The sequence below is a fragment of the Mirounga angustirostris genome, unplaced genomic scaffold, assembly GCF_029215605.1.
Source record: "Mirounga angustirostris isolate CCGP_5_RB_7025 unplaced genomic scaffold, mMirAng1.0.hap1 SCAF_6, whole genome shotgun sequence".
Taxonomy (NCBI): domain Eukaryota; kingdom Metazoa; phylum Chordata; class Mammalia; order Carnivora; family Phocidae; genus Mirounga; species Mirounga angustirostris.
The window spans coordinates 137207346-137227794 of record NW_026991714.1 but is presented as its reverse complement, the minus strand read 5'-3'; the positions used below and the strand labels follow the sequence as shown (position 1 = coordinate 137227794).

General features: G+C 38.1%; 1 protein-coding gene and 1 pseudogene across 14 annotated transcripts in view; one reads left to right on the top strand and one right to left on the bottom strand.

Annotated features, from left to right (window-relative positions):
* The window catches only part of VTI1A (vesicle transport through interaction with t-SNAREs 1A), a 358252-nt gene that overhangs the window by 278990 nt on the left and 58813 nt on the right, over window positions 1-20449 (bottom strand). The window lies entirely within an intron of this gene.
* On the top strand, window positions 11465-11839 carry LOC123842716 (TSSK6-activating co-chaperone protein-like; annotated as a pseudogene).

Sequence of the window (20449 nt, the reverse complement as noted above, 5' to 3'; positions counted from 1 at the left end):
TTAAAATCTTTCTGAATATAAAATAAAATAACTCCATAGACTATATTTGAAATAATCAAAATGTCAAAATGTTTATTTATTGTTTTGATAATAAAAACATATACATACCCTATGCACTTCCACTGGAAAAATGATACTCTGAGAGATGAATGCTATATAGCAGATGCTTCATTTGTATTTTTAAAAGAACTACTGAAATACAGTATACAAATTACATAATTAATTGTTGTATGTGGGTATCCCTACGTAATCTGCTTAGCATTAGAAAGGAAAAGCAATCATTCATTGAAAACCTGTCCATAGCCATAATTTCACGTGATCTAGATATCCAAGAGCAAATGATCTCAATGATTCTGTAACTGACACTAAGATATCTCAAAAAGAACAGAATTGACGTGAGGCATCATCTAGACCAGACTTCCATATTTAGAGATGAAGAGTTCTAAGCCAGGTGAGTGATCTCCCCAAGGCCACACACTTGGGAAAGACTAGGCAGAAGAAGGATGCAATCTGTTTCCCAATGTCAGTGCTCTATTTACTTTACCACACCACCTTTCATTTTACCAAACCACCATGGCAGACTGGGGCCGTCCTACTGCTCCTTCCCCAAGGCAGGTTTGGCTGCACTATTCACTTGGTTCTAGGAATTTATCATCAGCTATGAATTGATTAGTCTGTAGGTTTTGTTTCTTGTCACCTGCTTCCAAAATAAACAAACAAAAAACAACTTATACATTGTTGTCAACATCTGGAATCTTGACAGTAATAAATTTGCAAGTTCAAGGGTGATGAATGCTTAAGGCAGAATGTTTTAAATCACAGAATAAAACGTCTGATCTAAGGATGAGTCGCGACCACATTTATGGGTGTAACTTAGATATGTTTCAAGATTAATCTTCAAAGGCTCCGCCATAAAGCACCAATAATCTACCCACATGGCAGGAGAGAAGCTGCACTGGTTATTAAGGTGTGTAAGAACTGCCTTCTTGGCCATGGGATCTGGTGACTCCCTATACAGTTACTCTACAATTTTAGACTGGAACCAGCCATCTGATGAGCAAACAATTTTTACAATATTTTTCCCCTAATACTTGCTTTTGAACCTGTGTTGTGACAGATTCTTTATTACAGTATATGCTGTGTTATAGTGAGGTTACAGTTCTCATAATTCAGAGATGCCTTTTAATGCCTTATGAATATAGCCAATAAAACTATGATGGTTAGGCAGTAAAACTAAGTTCTTTGAGCCCAAATTCTCTATGAAAACATTCTGAAGATTACTTCCCCATCCAGGTGACCGCAAACTATAATGTATAATAAATATAAATATTCATACCTGATTCATAAACAACATGTTCTTCCTCTAAGACTCTCTACCTTCAGTTGAACAGAATAAAATCCTGCCTACTCAGGGGTTTTGCTTCATCAGTTAAATGTTGTTTCTTTAAATAATCAGTCTATCACTTTCTACTGAGTCTTTCCTTTAAGGACATAAACATTCCTAAGTGTACCTAGATTTATATATGTCAAAATGTTGTTTCAGTCAGTACTATACTGCCTAGCCAATGCCCAATCTCTCTTTATCCTTCCCTTCCTGGCCAAGCTTCTTGAACAAGTATTCCATGAACATTAACCTCACTTACTCATGCCCCAGCCACTTCTCAACTTAAACAAACTTGATGCTTTCCGCCATGCCACAGGACTCCCTAGGATCACCAGTATCTTAGTAGTTGACGAAGTCATTGGCCATGTTTTCTAAGTAAACTTTTGAAGTTTTAGAATAAAGATTTATAAAAAAAGTTACAAAGATAGTAGAGTCCCCATAGAACCCACACTTAGTTTCCCCTATTATTAACAACTTACATTAGTATGGTACATTTGTCACAGTTAATGAATCAATAGTCCATTATTACACATTATTATTAACTAAAGTACATATTTTTTCCAGGTTTCCTTAATACCTAATGTTCTTTTTCTGTTCCAGATACCATCCAGGATTCCATGTTACATTTACTAGTCATGTGTTCTCAGGCTCCTCTTGGCTGTGACAATTTCTCAGACTTTCCTTATTTTTGATGATTTTGAAAGTTTTGAAGAGCACTGGTCAGGTGTTTTGTAGAATGTCCCTCAATTGGGATCTGTCTGATGTTCTTCTCCTGACTAGACTGTGGTAATGTTTTCGGAGGAAGATCAAAGACGTAAAGAGCCATTTTCATCAGATCATATCCAAGGTACATACTACCAACATGACTTATCACTATTGATGTTGACCTTGGTACCTGGCTGAGGTAGTGTTTGTCATGTTTCTCCACTGAAAAGCTACTCTTTTCCCCTTCTGTACTGTACTTACTATGTGCAGCCCACGTTTAAGAAGTAGGGAGTTAAGCTCTATCTCTTTCAGGGAGGAGTATCTTCATAAGTCATTTGGCATTCTTCTGTATGAAAGAGGTCTACTCAATCATTATTCAATCATTTGTCGATATCAGTATGGACTTAATGGATATTTATTTTGTACTTATAGTCTAATACTACATCATTAATTTTGTTGCTCAAATTGTACCAGCTTTGGCTCCAATGGCCACCTTTCAGTCCTCTTCTCATTTGACCTCTTGATAGCATCTGACATTGTTGCCCACTTTCTCCTTAGCAGTTACAGCACCATCCTCCTTGGGAATTCCTCCCATCCTTCTGGTCTCTCCTTCTCAGTCTCCTTCATTATAACTTCTCTCTCAGTCTGACTAGGTCTTCATCCTAGACTTCTTCTCACTCATCTGAATGACCTTATTTTTATCCACTGTTCTAACTACCAGCTAGAAGTTGGCAAAGACACGTTTTTTGCATACTTTTCTTACAAATCTAATTCCTACTGGGTGCCTTAGAAAACCTGAAGGCATCTCAGACTTAACACAGACACAGTGGGGCGTTTTATTTCTCTTATACTGCTCCTCCTCCTGTTTTCCCTAGTTTGATGTATGGTTTTACCATGCACATAGTCTCCCCAGATAAAAATCTAAAAATTATTCCCAAAACTAATACATCACCAATCACTATGGATTATTTTTCAGAATATCTACAACTGGGCCTCTTAGTGATATTTCCAGGATATCTGTTACCTTATGAACTAGTCCCAGTTCTTTCCTTATAACTGTTGTTACCACATATTTCAACCCTCTTTTTATACATGAATTATATTTGAGAGATACCTGTATGGTAAGCCTGACATGTTTTAAGGCAGAGGTAGGCCAAATGTTACAAATTCTGAGTTCCTCATCTTACAAAGTAAAGGAGACCCCTTCAAACCTATCTCTTGCAGAATATCAAAGCTCCAAAACAATCACTGTCTAAAGATATAACTTATTACAGAATAGGAAAATAGAAATAGTTAAAATAGATAGCAAATACATTTGACAAAAGCTAATACAGGAATACCCTGTTTTTGGAAGATTCACATTATGCCACTTTAAAGGCCTACATCAGTACCTGTTTTTGCTAATGGGAAGAAATCTGAAGAGGATTTTTGCTTTTACAAAAAAAGGTGAATAACATTCAGTATTTGTTTTTCAGTGAGCTGTTAGGGAGGCAGCTCCCACCCTAACCAGTAAAAGTGGCCCCACTCAGCTCCTTCCCCAGGAACAGCACACAGCATCTCAGCATCAGGGCTCTGAACTGGAGCTGTGAGCATCCGTATTCATCTCCATTTATTTTGTGTATCCATTAGCAAGCTGTGTCCTAAGGTATCAGAAAAGCTTAAAAGAGGTTATTCCTTGGGTCTGAGAATGTTAAAAAATCTTTCCATATAACAATGATCATTGTTTCTTTGCTTTACATCATTTTGGCTTACGAATGATTTCATAGGAACACTCTGCTTTCTGATAGCAGGGGAAACCTGGATACTATGGGAAAATGCTAAGCAACAAACCTCTCTCCAACTTTATAAGTCAATATCACATTTCCCTTTAATTTCAAATATAGGCATACCTCATACAAGCTAGTTTTTTGTTCTCCTAAGTCAGATATTCCCATTTTTTTATTATGTAGAAGCTAAAAGACCACCATTTCAAACGACATGATGTGCATGCATATTTCTTCTTTGTTTGTCTGATTTGTGTAGCTCAGGAATATGGATTACTTCTGTTATCTGCATGAAGAAGCTCTGCTACAAGCCTGGCATTCAGTTTGCTTTTATCTCTGAGACCCCAAATTGTACCGTTAGGCAACAGAGGGCACTTATCTAGATTGAACTGTCATACAAATAGATTTTTGTCAGCCATTCAATTTGTATTGGGGAACACGCCAACAAAAACAAAACCTGGCAATTTAAAACAACAAACCTATCCTCTCCTGACAGGAACAAATTGCTGTATTTCAAATGAATAAGAATTACTATAGATCACACATCCTGTGTGTGGGTGCTACGGAAAGAAAAACAGTCTTGAAACTAATTCTGTCTAGTTTTTCTGGCTGTGGTCTAACATAAAGCAAGCACACAGTCTACTTAATACTCATAAGCACACAAGGAAAAAAAAAACACTGACAGGAATTACATGTTATCAGAGGACAATGAGGCTTTCTAATAAAATTCTGGGTCAAAAATCAGTGGCTACATGAAGAAGGCAACATTGTGCTGCATTTTTACTTTGTTCCCTGAACTCTGGTCCTTCCAGGAATACAGGTGGTACCTATGCCCACAAAATACTCAATTTGAGTAGTAAGACCATCATTTCCCCTGAGCCTAATTTGATTCTGGCTCTGTGTCTTCCATATTCACTGAAAACTTCAGAGAAACGACTTCACCATAGTTATATCTCTTCCATATCTCAGACCATTTTGAAAAATATTCAGAGTTCATCTATTCAAAGTTGGTTTTAACCTCAGACAGTAAAGATATTGATAAATTACATCAGTAAAAATACAGTAATAAAATTTTCACAACTTGAAAATAATTTCAATTTGTTCATCAGTATTTAAAATAGTTTAACCCCCTCTCCTATTATTTTTGTCTGATTTGAATCTCATTCCCTTTTTTATAAGTTGCATCTTCATTCTGGACTTCTGTAGTTACTCCTTCAGTGAAATCCCATCTTAGAGTTGTGGAATTATAAACTACTGTGAGGAAATAAGCAAACATGAAAATTCAGCCCTGTGAATCCACATCAAGCTGAAATAGAAAATACATAAACTTGAAGGTAAAAAACCATGTAATTTTACTGAATAGAGATCTAATTTGTACGATTATTCAAACACAAATATTTACATTTAAAAATGAGTTTTCTTTGGTCAAGGAGGAGCAAGATGGCGGCAGAGGAGGAGGAGACCTAAATTTTGTCTGGTCCGAGGAATTCAGCTGGATAGGGATCAAACCATTCTGAACACCTACAAACTCAACAGGAGATCGAAGAAAAGAATAGCAGGAACTCTCTGAACAGAAAAGCGACCACTTTCTGGAAGGTAGGATGTGCAGAGAAGTGAATCCGAGGCGATATTTAGGAGGATAGACAGCGGGGGAGGGGGTCTCCGTCAGCCGCTACTGGCAAGTGATAGAGCCCCGGAGCACAGAATCGGAACTTTTAGAAGTCTGCTCCACTGAGGGACCTCGATCCAGTGGCTAAGCAGGGGGTGGAACCCTCGCTGGGACAGTGTGGTCTCAGGACCCTCGGGGTCACAGAAAGACGGGGGGGGGGCCTGAGTGCGGCAGACCTTCCAGGTATCAAAGCAGGGAAGCCGGCTGCAGAGAGGGAGCCAAGGCATGGGCTCTCAGCTCCGGGTTGCCATAAACCATGATCCGCGGCACAGTCGGACCACTGCTCCTCCAGCAGGGACCCAATAAGGGGCAGATCCGGGGAGACTCCCCTTCTTCCCCCGGGGAGGAGTGGCGCGGGAGTGCACCGCAGGGATCTGCTGGGCTTGGAGACTCCACACCGAGTCAGGTGCCAGAGATAGAAATGCTCGGTCACAGGCCGGGTGAACACGGAGTGCGGCCGGAGACTGGGAAGACGGGAGTGACTGACTGCTTTTCTCTGGGGGCTCACTGAGGAGCGGTGCCCCGAGTTCTCGGCTCCTCCGGGGTGGAGATTGGGAGGCCGCCATTTCACTCTCGTCCTCCAAAGCTGTACCGAAAGATTGCAGGGAACAAAAGCTCCCGAGAGCAAACCCAAGCAGATTACTTAGCCCCGACTGGCAAGGGTGGGGCAATTCCGCCTCCAGCAAAGACATTGGAAACCATGGCAACAGGCTCCTCCCCCAGAAGATCAGCGAGAACAGCCAGCCAAGACCAAGTTTACCGATCAATGAGAACGGCAGAACTCCAGTGCTAGGGGAATACTGCACATAGCATTCATGGCTTTTTTCCCCGTGATTCTTTAGTATTTCAAAGTTAATTTTTTTAACTTTTTTTTTTTAATTTTTCTTTTTCCCTTTTGCAACCAACATCTTATCAATCCCTTTTTTAAAAATCTTTTTATTTTTCATTTTTAGAGTCATATTCTATCCCTTCATTGTAGGTAACCTTATTTTTGGTATATATATATGTAAGTTGTTCTCTCTTTAAAATTTTAGAATACAGTTTCTTCTAACAGACCAAAATATACCCTAAATCTCTAGTGAATGGCTTTGTTCTGGTCTCCTGCCTGATCACATTCTCTCCCTCTTTTTTTTTTTAATATCTCTTCTTTCTTTTTTCAACCAACTTCTTATCAATTCCTTTTATAAAATCTTTTATAATTATCTTTACAGTCATATTCCATCCCTTCATCGTATTTACCCTTATTTTTGTACATATATAAGTTTTTCTTTCTTTAAAATTTTGGGAGGCAGTTTCTCCTAACAGACCAAAATACACCCAAAATCTAGTGTGTGGCACTGATCTATTCACCAGCCTGATCATATTTGATCATATTCTTTTTTTTTTTTTTTTCTTTCTTTCCCTTTCTTTTCCCCCAGTTTCAGGTCTCTTCTGATTTGTTTAGTGTATATTTTTCTGGGGTCGTTGTTACCCTATTAGCATTTTGTTCTCTCATTCATCTATTCTCCTCTGGACAAAATGACAAGACGGAAAAACTCACCTCAAAAAAAAAGAACAAGAGGCAGTACCAACTGCCAGGGACCTAATCAATACAGACATTAGTAAGATGTTGGAACTAGAGTTCAGAATGACGATTATAAAGATACTAGCTGGGCTTGAAAAAAGCAAGGAAAATACTAGAGAAACCGTTACTGGAGAAATAAAAGAACTAAAATCTAACCAAGTCTAAATCAAAAAGGCTATTAATGAGGTGCAATAAAAAATGGAGGCTCTAACTGCTAGGATAAATGAGGCAGAAGAGAGAATTAATGATATAGAAGACCAAACGATGGAGAATAAAGAAGCTGAGAAAAAGAGAGATAAACAACTACTGGATCACGAGGGCAGAATTCGAGAGATAAGTGGTACCATAAGATGAAACCTCAATATTAGAATAATTGGGATCCCAGAAGAAGAAGAAAGAGAGAGAGGGGCAGAAGGTATATTGGAGCAAATTATAGCAGAGAACTTCCCTAATTTGGGGAAGGAAACAGGCATCAAAATCCAGGAGGCACAGAGAACTCCCCTCAAAATCAATAAAAATAGATCAACACCCAGACATCTAAGAGTAAAACTTACGAGTCTCAGAGACAAAGAGAAAATCCTGAAAGCAGCTCGGGACAAGAGGTCTGTAACCTAAAATGGTAGAAACATTAGACTGGCAACAGACCTATCCAAAGAGACTTGGCAAGCCAGAAAGGACTGGCATGATATATTCAGAGCACTAAGTGAGAAAAATATGCAGCCAAGAATACTATATCCAGCCAGGCTGTCATTGAAAATAGAAGGAGAGAGAAAAAGCTTCCAGGACAAACAAAAACTAAAAGAATTTGCAAACACAAAACCAGCCCTACAAGAAATATTGAAAGCAGTCCTCTAAGCAAAGAGAGAGCCTAAAAGTAACATAGACCAGAAAAGGAACACAGACAATATACAGTAACAGTCACCTTTCAGGCAATACAATGGCACTAAACTCCTACCTTTCAATAGTTACCCTGAATGTAAATGGGCTAAATGCCCCAATCAAAAGACACAGGCTATCAGACTGGATTAAAAAACAGGACCCATCGATATGCTGTCTGCAAGAGACTCATTTTAGACCCAAAGACACCTCCAGATTGAAAGTGAAGGGGTGGAAAACCATTTACCATGCTAATGGACATCAAAAGGAAGCTGGGGTGGCAATCCTTATACCAGACAAATTAGATTTTAAACCAAAGACTATAATAAGAGATGAGGAAGGACACTATATCATATGTAAAGGGTCTATCCAACAAGAAGATCTAACAATCGTAAATATCTACGCCCCTAACATGGGAGCAGCCAATTGTATAAGCCAAGTAATAACAAAAGCAAAGAAACACATCGACAACAATACAATAATAGTGGGGGACTTTAACACCGCCTCACTGAAATGGACAGATCATCTAAGCAAAAGATCAACAAGGAAATAAAAGACTTTAAATGATACACTGGACCAAATGGACTTCACAGATATATTCAAAACATTCCATCCCAAAGCAGCAGAATACACATTCTTCTCTAGTGCCCATGGAACATTCTCCAGACTAGATCACATCCTAGGTCACAAATCAGGTCTCAACCAGTACCAAAAGATTGGGATCATTCCCTGCCTATTTTCAGACCACAGTGCTTTGAAACTAGAACTCAATCACAGGAGGAAAGTCAGAAAGAACTCAAATACATGGAGGCTAAAGAGCATCCTACTAAAGAATGAATGGGTCAACCAGGAAATTAAAGAAGAATTTAAAAAATTCATGGAAACCAATGAAAATGAAAACACAACTGTTCAAAATCTTGGGGATGCAGCAAAGGCAGTCCTAAGAGGAAAGTATATAGCAATAAAAGCCTTTCTCAAGAAACAAGAATGGTCTCAAATACACAACCTAACCCTACACCTAAAGGAGCTGAAGAAAGAACAGCAAATAAAGCCTAAACCCAGCAGGAGAAGAGAAATAATAAAGATCAGAGCAAAAATCAATGAAATAGAAACCAAAAAAACAGTAGAACAGATCAATGAGACTAGGAGCTGGTTCTTTGAAAGAATTAATAAGATTGATAAACCCCTGGCCAGACTTATCAAAAAGAAAAGAGAAATGACCCAAATAAATAAAATTATGAATGAAAGAGGAGAGATCACAGCCAACACCAAAGAAATACAAACAATTATAAGAACATATTATGAGCAACTATATGGCAGCAAATTAGATAATCTGGAAGAAATGGATGCATTCCTAGAGATGTATAAACTACCAAAACGTTACCAGGAAGAAATAGAAAACCTGAACAAACCTATAACCACTAAGGAAATTGAAGCAGTAATCAAAAATCTCCCAAAAAACAAAAGCCCAGGGCCAGATGGCTTCCCAGGGGAATTCTACCAAACATTTAAAGAAGAATTAATACCTATTCTTCTGAAACTGTTCCAAAAAATAGAAATGGAAGGAAAACCTCCAAGCTCATTTTATGAGGCCAGCACTACCTTGACCCCAAAATCAGACAAAGACCCCATCAGAAAGGAGAATTACAGACCAATATCCTTGATGAACATGGATGCAAAAATTTTCACCAAAATACTAGCCAATTGGATCCAACAGTACATTAAAAGGATTATTCACCACGACCAAGTGGGATTTATCCCTGGGCTGCAAGGTTGGTTCAACATCCACAAATCAATCAATGTGATACAATACATTAATAAAAGAAAGAACAAGAACCATATGATCCTCTCAATAGGTACAGAAAAAGCATTTGACGAAGTACAGCATACTTTCTTGATTAAAACTCTTCAGAGTGTAGGGATAGAGGGTACATACCTCAATATCATAAAAGCCATCTATGAAAAATCCACAGTGAATATCATTCTCAATGGGGAAAACTGAGAGCTTTCCCCCTAAGGTCAGGAACACGGCAGGGATGCCCACTATTACCACTGCTATTCAACATAGTACTATAAGTCCTAGCCACAGCAATCAGACAATGAAAAGAAATAAAAGATATCTGAATCGGCAAAGAAGAAGTCAAACTCTCACTCTTTGCAGATGATATGATGCTTTATGTGGAAAACCCAAAAGATGCCACCCCAAAACTGCTAGCACTCATACAGGAATTCAGTAAAGTGGCAGGATATAAAATCAATGCACAGAAATCAGTGGCATTTCTATACACCAACAAGACAGAAGAAAGAGAAATTAAGGAGTCGATCCCATTTACAATTGCACCCAAAACCATAAGATACCTAGGAATAAGTCTAACCAAAGAGGCAAAGAATCTGTACTCAGAAAGCTATAAAATACTCATGAAAGAAATTGAGGAAGACACAAAGAAATGGAAAAATGTTCCATGCTCATGGATTGGAAGAACAAATATTGTGAAGATGTCAATGCTACCTAGAGCAATCTACACATTCAATGCAATCCCTATTAAAATACCATCCACTTTTTTCAAAGAAATTGAACAAATAATCCTAAAATCTGCATGGAACCAGAAAAGACCCCGAATAGCCAGAGGAATGCTGAAAAAGAAAAGCAAAGCTGGTGGCATCACAATTCCGGACTTCAAACTCTATTACAAAGCTGTAATCATCAAAGACAGTATGGTACTGCCACAAAAACAGACACATAGGTCAATGGAACAGAATAGAGAGCCCAGAAATGGACCCTCAACTCTATGGGCAACTCATCTTTGACAAAGCAGGAAGGAATGTCCAATGGGAAAAGAATATCCAGTGGAAAAAGACAGTCTCTTCAACAAATGGTGTTGGGAAAATTGGACAGCCACATGCAGAAGAATGAAACTGGACCATTTCCTTACACCACACACAAAAATAGACTCAAAATGGATGAAAGACCTAAGTGTGAGACAGGAGTCCATCAAAATCCTAGAGGAGAACACAGGCAGCAACCTCTTTGACCTCAGCCACAGCAACTTCTTCCTAGAAACATCGCCAAAGGCAAGGGAAGCAAGGGCAAAAATGAACTACTGGGACTTCATCAACATAAAAAGCTTTTGCACAGCAGAGGAAACAGTCAACAAAACCAAAAGACAACTGACAGAATGGGAGAAGATATTTGCAAATGACATATCAGATAAAAGGCTAGTATCCAAAATCTATAAAGAACTTATCAAACTCAACGCCCAAAGAACCAATAATCCAATCAAGAAATGGGCAGAAGAAATGAACAGATATTTTTCCAAAGAAGACATCCAAATGGCCAACAGACACACGAAAAAGTGCTCAACATCGCTCGCATCAGGGAAATCCAAATCAAAACCTCAACGAAGCTGGCCGGCACGCCACCATGCATGTGTATCAACTACAAGGGTGGGTGCTGGGCAGGAGGCTTTTGACTAACAGCACAGGCACACCTGTTGGTCGTCCCGATGGAGCAGCATGCTAGTCATCCCAACAGAAAAGCCAAAGAGGAAAGTAATGTTGTGCCTCTTTGTTGAGCCAAACCCTCCCCTAGCTTTACTAATGTTCAAGCAAGTTCCCCACCGGCCACTTTCCTGAACATCCAGAACACAAAGCTGCCCTCAGGAGTTGACCACAAGCCCAAAGAATGCCTGAGACTCCTAGAATGTATGTATGCCAATCTCTAGCTCCAGACCCAGCTCGCCCAACAACAGACGGCTATTTTGGAAAATTTACAAGCATCCATGACACAGCTGGCTCCTGGGAAAGGAAGCAAGAACTCTTCTCTCCCAGCCTTATCCTGCAATCTGTTGTTAAATCACTTGCCCCAGCTCAGTAAATGAATTGTGGAACACACACAAAAAAAACCTCAATGAGATACCACCTCATACCAGTCAGAATGGCTAAAATTAATAAGTCAGGAAATGACAGATGTTGGTGTGGATGCAGAGAAAGGGGAACCCTCCTACACTTTGGTGGGAATGCAAGCTGGTGCAGCCACCCTGGAAAACAGTATGGAGGTTCCTCAAAAAGTTGAAAATAGTATGTCCCAGCAATTGCACTACTGGGTATTTACTCCAAAGATACAAATGTAGGGATCCAAAAGGGTACGTGCACCCCGATGTTTATAGCAGCAATGTCCACAACAGCCAAACTATGGAAATGGCCAAGATATCCATCAACAGATGAATGGATAAAGAGGATATGGTATATATATACAATGGAATATTATTCAGCCATCAAAAAAACCGAAATCTTGCCATTTGCAACAATGTGGATGGAACTAGAGGGTATTATGCTAAGCGAAATAAGTCAATCAGAGAAAGACATGTATCATTTGATCTCAATGATATGAGGAATTCTTAATCTCAGGAAATAAACAGGGTTGCTGGAGTGGTGGGGGGTGGGAGGGATGGGGCGGCTGGGTGACAGACATTGGGGAAGGTATGTACTATGGTGAGTGCTGTGAATTGTGTAAGACTGATGAATCACAGACCTGTACCTCTGACACAAATAATACATTATATGTAAAAAAAAAAAAAAAAAAAAAAGAAGATATTAGGAAGGGAAAAATGAAGGGGGGGAAATCAGAGGGGGAGATGAACCATGAGAGACTATGGACTCTGAGAAACAAACTGAGGGTTCTAGAGGGGAAGGGGGTGGGAGGATGGGTTAGCCTGGTGATGGGTATTAAAGAGGGCACATTCTGCATGGAGCACTGGGTGTTATACACAATGAATCACGGAACACTACATCAAAAATTAATGATGTAATATATGGTGATTAACATAACATAATAAAATTTTTAAAAAATGAGTTTTCTTTAATAAAAATTATGTCACAAGAATTTGGCACTACAAAATTCTGTAATATGTCACATGAAGAAGCTATAACATTACATGTTGTGGCAACAGGTGCTGGGTGTCAGGTCTTCAGATTTTATTAGGGACAATCTGAAAAAATAGTATACTCCAGACACAAGGCATGAAAAGGATCTCATGAATGGGTAGTTAAAATAGATAACAGGCCAAAACCAAGGTGAAATATAATAGTTCAAGTTGCCTCTACATTTTGGTAAATAATAGAGCTATCTAAGAAAAAATATTTTTACTTTGAAGAAAGGTAAAAATTACATTACTTTAAAAAAACATGAACAGATGCATGATGTATGCAACATACTTTCAAAGGGTTCAGAAAACAGGGACATATATGTAGAGAGTAAAAAGATCAGTAGAGAAAGCATGCACAGATGATAAATCAAATGGAATAAAATGCTAATAGGTAAAGCTAGATAAAGAATGTATGTATGTTCTTTGTACTATTCTTTAAACTTTTCTGAAAGTTTGGGATTATTTCCAAATAAAAAGTTTACAATGATTAAAAGTGTGAAAAGATTAGGGGGGGAAGAAGGTAGAGGCTCTTGATAAGCTATTTTTCTACAGTTAATGTCTGAGATTAACTAAATGTCCATATAAATCCTTGATTAGATAATCGTTCTTGTTAATCAAAAATATGAGACCATTCCTCAGAATGGTCAAAATCAGACAACTGAAACTGCTAATTTTTATCATATATGATGGGGTTTTCCATTTTTTCAGTAAAAATAAAGAACTTTATTTGTTAAGGTTATTTTTTAAAGATTTTATTTATTTATTTGACAGAGAGCAGGAGAGAGAGAGAGAAAGCGACAAGCAAGGGGAGCAGCACAGAGAGAGGGAGAAGCAGGCTCCCCACTGAGCAGGGAGCCCGATGAGGGGCTTGATCCCAGGACCCCGGGATCATGACCTGAGCAGAAGACAGATGCTTAACCAACTGAGCCACCCAGGCACCCCTTTTTTGCTAGTTTTAAATTAGCAACATAATTTTCTTTTTGTAGTTCAACTATTAAAATGGACTCAGTCTAAATCATCCATGGTTGGGGCACCTGGGTGGCTCAGTCAGTTAGGCAGTTAAGCATCTGCCTTCGGCTCAGGTCATGATCCTGGGGCCCTGGGATGGAGCCCCATGTCAGGCTCCCTGCTCAGGAGGGAGTCTGCTTATCCCTCTCCTTCTGTCCCTCCACCCCCAGTTCATGCTCTCTCTCTCCCTCTCTCTCAAATGAATAAATAAAATCTTAAAAAAAATAAATCATCCATGGTCAGAGAAGTTCAAAGCTTTCAGGTTAATAATAAGAGTTAAAACAGTTTGGCAGTAAAGTCCAATTCTTTTCCAATTCCTTCATTTCATTCAGGATTAGAACTTTTGAGGACACTAATTCTAAATTAGGTTGCTTAATAGATAATAAGAAATGATTTATCATTATTATTTCTTTTAACAAAAATGCCTAGAGGATCCTAATACAAATCTCATTGGAGTGTTTGCACTAACTACAGATCTTCTACCATGCTCTTAGGTCATTCTCTAATGTTCTTGAAGAGAACACACATTTTCAGATAGACATGTGCCTGCTACACTTTGACTTGATTTGGCAACCAAGGTATTGCTGATCTGTCTAATTTTGAGTGTGATGGTCCTGGACAGGGACTGAATGCAATTCTATTCCCTGAAAAGAACACAGCCAATTTTGGTGCTCTATAAATATGCAATCATAATAGAACCTTAGGGCTAGAAGGGACCTTGAGAGGTCCTCCAGTCTGCCTTGCTCCCTTATATCATCCTACACTAAATGTATCTTATAAAGACCTATGGAAGGAGGTGCCTCAATTTTCACAAATGAGGTTTACCAACAGTCACTGGCCACTGTCAGGAACTAGTTCCCTAAATTAAACTCAAATGTATGGTACTATAGTTATGCATACAGTACAGACCAACAACACCTACTGACCATACTTGGCATAACAGTTCTTCACAGACTTGAAGACACTTAAAAACTCCACAACTTTCCATCACAGAAAATGATCCCAGGACCTTTCTTTATCTGCCTAATTTTCCAACTGTTTATTATCTGAGGGGCCTACTCCAGTATTTTCTATGTTATTTTTAGGAATGGTAGCCCTAATTGCACCCAGAGGTGGACATTAGTAGATTCTTCCAAAATCTAACATGAACCAATGTGTACCCAATCTTATTCATGATATGTAAAGCTGAGAAGGTCACTCTTTTTTCTTTTCTTCCTTATTTCTGCTCTGAATACATTTAATATTCTTTACACACATTAATTTTTATTTGAGTTATTACTCTTATTTTCTGGTCCTTTGAAGACACAATATGATAAATCAGAGAGACCTCCAATTTGGGCATCTGATGAACCTAGATTCAAATCCCAGCTTTGTCCTTTTCTAGTTGTGATTACTAAGCAAGTTTTTGAATCCCTATGTACCTCAGGTCTAATCGAGATAAAGTTTATGGAACAGTTAGTATAGTGTTGAGCATGTACTAGGAATTAAAGAAAAATTACTGCTGTGATAATAATAATTATTATTATTGAGAATGCCAGCAAGTTTCTTTCTCCAGTGTCTCAAACTCTGGGTTTGCTGCCTCAGCTCTTTAAGATGACCTCACACACCTATGGCCCAACATGGCCATGTCAGTTCTGCTCCCAGCTGTCATCTGAACTCCTGATATAAAGCCCTGATTGCAAAAAAAAAAAAAGACCTGATTGCCATTCCAATCCAGTTCCTTCTGGCTCTTGGGACTCGATTTTGTCTCTTATTTTTGGCCTTTTTTTCTTTTGACTCTTTTTGCTTATATCTGAACTTACGTTCCTCTGCTTTGAGCCTTAATGGTTTCTGAGTGTTTATGTTCCAATTCACTCTTTTGCTCTGTCTCTAGAAGAGAAAATACCTGTCTATGTTACCCAAGCTCTAAAAAGAAGTCAGGCAGTAATACAAGACAGAAGCTTCAAAGATAATGCACTTCATTATCAGCACATTATTTAACAGTATGAGTTAAACTAACCATGGTTTAAATCCCAGTGTTGCTATTTATTATCTGTGTGACTGCAGAGAGGGTGTCTAACCTTTCTGAGTCTCTGTCTGTACATCTGCATAAGAAAAATAAATATGCCTTGTTGTAATGATTACATGGGACTTACAATAAGAACACCGCTGCAGAAGTTAACAGGTTCCCTCTAAGTCATCATTTTCCCTCTCCTTTCCTTCTGGGGTGGGTGGGTGAAAAACAAGAACAAATATATTCTGAATTCTCTATGCTTGGCAAAACTAGAAACCAGATATTATTCATAGATCTCAAAATATGTGAAGAGCCGTCCAATAGCAGATGAGATCATGCAGAGCCACTTGGTAGAGGGTGACAAAATGCATGAAGGTTAAGAGGTCTCAATAATAGCTAAGCTCAACAGGCACCAGCCAAAATATACTTCCTAAAGGTGGAAGACTCATTCTGAAGCATAAAGTCTATATGCTTTGTTTGAAACAATGGAAGTGGGGACAGGCTAAGTGGCCACTGGCAGAAGCCTTCCTAGACATAGTTTGTTCAAAGAAGCAGAAGAGGCAGTGGTAATTAAAGAATAATATGGGACTTCAGTTCCTTAAAGAATATAGAAGGTTATAAGAGACAATTGCCTTCACCTTAACAAACAAAGCAAGCTGGAGAAGCGACAAAATCATCATTTTTAAAACCTAACAGAGAGCTGATGGCACAAAGACACTCAAGTGAAACATTCCAGAAAATCCATGAGCATTTCATAATAAAGAAGAGACCCATGGTTGTTCCCCTTCCTGAAGGAGTAGAATAAGCCTACACAGATACAGGTAAGAAGAAACCGGCCAAACTTTTAACAAACTTTTGGGTCTGCATCAGTGCTGGCACAACATATTAGGATTTCAAAGAACCTGAGCCACAGAGTGAGGTATAAGGTTCATTAACCAATGCTTTTCTATGAGTCATCACTGAGTGCTCAGGACATGGTATAACTGCTGAGAGAGATGTTACCCTGGGCTATGCAAGACCTCCCTAAATCTAAGATAGTTGACCCTCTGAAGGTGGGATGCAAGGCAGCAGAGCTAAGAGAAGTCCATGTTAAGTACTCTGAGATCTTGGATATTGCAGGCTAGGGATGGAGCAAGAGAGCTCATAGAAACCTATCTGAGGCATTCCAGCATTTTAGCCACCAAAGGTTAGAGTAGGAGAGGGGAACAGGAGAGCTGAGAGAAAATGCTCTAAGGAATTCTGGGTCTTCAAAGAGTATAACCTCACTAACTTCCACTTAGTTTAAGTGGAGCAGAGAGAAATCTCCAAAGGTATAGACAGTCAAGATCAGGACTGGAGAGCAAAGACAATGCCCCAGAGACTTAAAAAGTTAGCAGTGGGGCTATAAAGCAGAGAAAGAGATCCCACAAACCAAAAAGATGTTGGCTTGGCTGAAAAGCAGAATGAGATCTCTGGAAATTCACCAGTGCTCAAAGCTCAAGCCCTGCTGAAAGGAAAAGCTAACCACATCCTCAAAATGTGAATTAAACTGAAACTGCAAAAAAGAGCCCACACACAGTCCAATTATAGGTTAGATTGACTTAGCCACTCCACCATAGAAGCCTGATAGAAAAGGGAGGGTTTTGTTTTGTGTTTTATTTTTTGATAAAATTTTACTTACTTTGCTCCCTATTGCTCTTTTATGTAAAATATCCAGCACACAATAAAAAATTACAAGACACATGAAAAAGCAAGAAAATGTGACCCATGATCACACACTCAGAGATGATCCTTGTATTGGAATTATCACACAGGGACTTTAAAATAACTATGGTAAAAATACTAAGGGATATGGTAGAAAAGATGGACAGTACACATCGAAGAGATGGGGAATTTCAGTAGAGAAAGAGAGACTATAAAAATAAACCAAATATATAGAAATGATAGCACAAAAAATATGGTTATCAAAATGTAATTAAAATGATACTGTTAAAAATTACTTAAGAGCATACTAGAAAGGGCAAAGAAAAGGACCCATAAACTTAAAAGGAGATCAATGAAAAGTACACAAACCAAAAAACAAAGATACAAAAAAAGTGAAAAAAGCAAAGCAAAGTGCACAAGAACTGCAGAATAATATTAAATGACCTAACATATTTGTAATTGGAGTCAAAAAAAGAAAATAGAGAAAATGGGGCAGAAGAAATATTTAAATAAATAATGACTGAAAACTTTATCAAAGTGATGAAAGAGATCACCCCATAGGTCCAACAAACTCAATGAATCACCAGCATGTTCACACCTGCTGCAAAGAAGCCACACCTAGGTACAACATAATTAAACCTCCCACTGAAACACAAAGATACATAACAAATCTTCTTTTTTTTTTTTTAAAAGATTTTATTTATTTGACAGAGAGAGACACAGCGAGAGGGGGAACACAAGCAGGGGGAGTGGGAGAGGGAGAAGCAGGCTTCCCACCGAGCAGGGAGCCTGATGTGAGGCTCGATCCCAGGACCCTGGGACCATGACCTGAGCCGAAGGCAGACGCTTAACGACTGAGCCACCCAGGCGCCCCCATAACAAATCTTAAAAGCAGCCACAGGATAAGAGAACATTCATCACATATAGAGAGTAAAAATGACATAAATGATGGATGACTTCTCACCAGCAACAATGGAGGCCAGAGGATAATAAAATTATACCTTTGAAGTGTAGAAAGGTAGGAAAATAAACAAACTTGTCAAACCAAGAGTCAATGTCCAGTGAAAATATTATTTAAAGCTGATGGTGAAATAAAGACGCTTTTTTTCCCCAGATAGATAAAAGCGGAAAGAATTCATCTCCAGTGGAACTAACTGGGTATGCTAAAATGAGTTCTTCAGACTGAAGAGATAAGACACCAAATGGAAATTATGAACTGCATAAAGGAAAAAAAGAGCTCCAATAAGTAAATATCTGGGTGGATATAAAACACTTTTTCTAAGTATATGTCATGAGGCTCACAGCATATGTAGGAGTAAAATGTAAAACAACAAGGGTAAAAAGGGTGGGATGGAATTCTACTATGGAAGTTCTTAACATTGTCCATGAAGTAAAATGATATTGTTTGAAAGCAGACTGTAGTAACTTCAAGATACACACTGTACTCTCTTACAGGAATCACTAAAAAATAATACAGAGGTATACTTAAAAATTTACTACAGGAGATAGAACATAATATTAGAAACTATGTGATTTATTCAAAAGAAGGCAAGAAATAAGGACCAAAGGAACAAAGAATAAGCACACTATATATACAGTCACATACACGTCAAGTATACCTCAATAGAGCTGTTTTTCAAAAAAAGAAAAAAACAAAGTGAGTACTAATACTACTATTACTTAACATTTTACTGGAAATACTAGCAAATACAATTAGAAGTATAAAATTAAAGAAAACACCATCACTACTTACAAATGATGTATATCTCAAAAATTCAAGAGACTCAGCTGAAATTGCAAACAGTAAGTGAATATAATAAGAGAGCAAGTTGAAATATTAAAATACAGAAAACAATTCATATATACAAATGACAGTGAATTAGAAGATGTAATGGAAGAAAGGCTCCCATTTAAGGTAAAAACATAAAATATAAAACAACCAAGAATAATTTTACCTTAATTCATTTATAATCCTGAGGTGAGAAAGCCTTTCTAACTATGATTCTAAATACAGAACCATAAAAGATTTTGACCATACAAAAGACAAATATTTTTGAATGGCAAAATACAGAACAAAGATAGAATAAATTTAGTGTTCGATTTAACAAAGTCTAAAGACAAACTATAAACTGAAAAAAAAGTACAAATTCTATTTTGAACAAGGGTTAATCTTCAAGACATACCAGGCAATACCTTGTAGACATTGTGGGTTTGGTTCCAGACCACGACAATAAAGCAAATGTTGCAATATAAAGTGATTCAAATTAATTTCTTGGTTTCCCAGTGTATATAAAAGTTGTTTACACTGTACTGTAGTCTATTAAGTGTGTAGTAGCATTGTGTCTAGAAAAAGTGTGTATACCTTAATTCAAAAATATTGCTAAAAAATGTTAACCATATCTGAGCTTTCAACGAGTCATAATCTGATCACAGATCATCATAAAAATATAATAATAATGAATGGATTGAAATATTCAGTTAGTACTGAGAATTACCAAAATGTGACACAGAGACACAAAGCGAGCAAATGCTGTGGGAAAAATGGCGTCAACAGAGTTGCTCAACACAGAGTTGCCACAAACTTTCAATTTGTAAAAAACACAATATCTGTGAAGCACCATAAAATGAAGCATGCTTGTATAAAGAATTCTTAGACGTTAATATGAAAAAGAGCAACAATCACCAGTCCCCTCTACCCCAAAAAAACGGGCAAAGGGTAAAAACAGTCCTTGAAAACATTCCATCTTACTCATGAGAAAAGTTTAATGAAAACTACATTAAGCTACCCCTTTATTCCTATCGATTTGACCAATATCCAGAAGTCTGATACTTCATGTTGTAAGTGAACATTCATTTTGTGAGTAACTGTCCTCTCATGC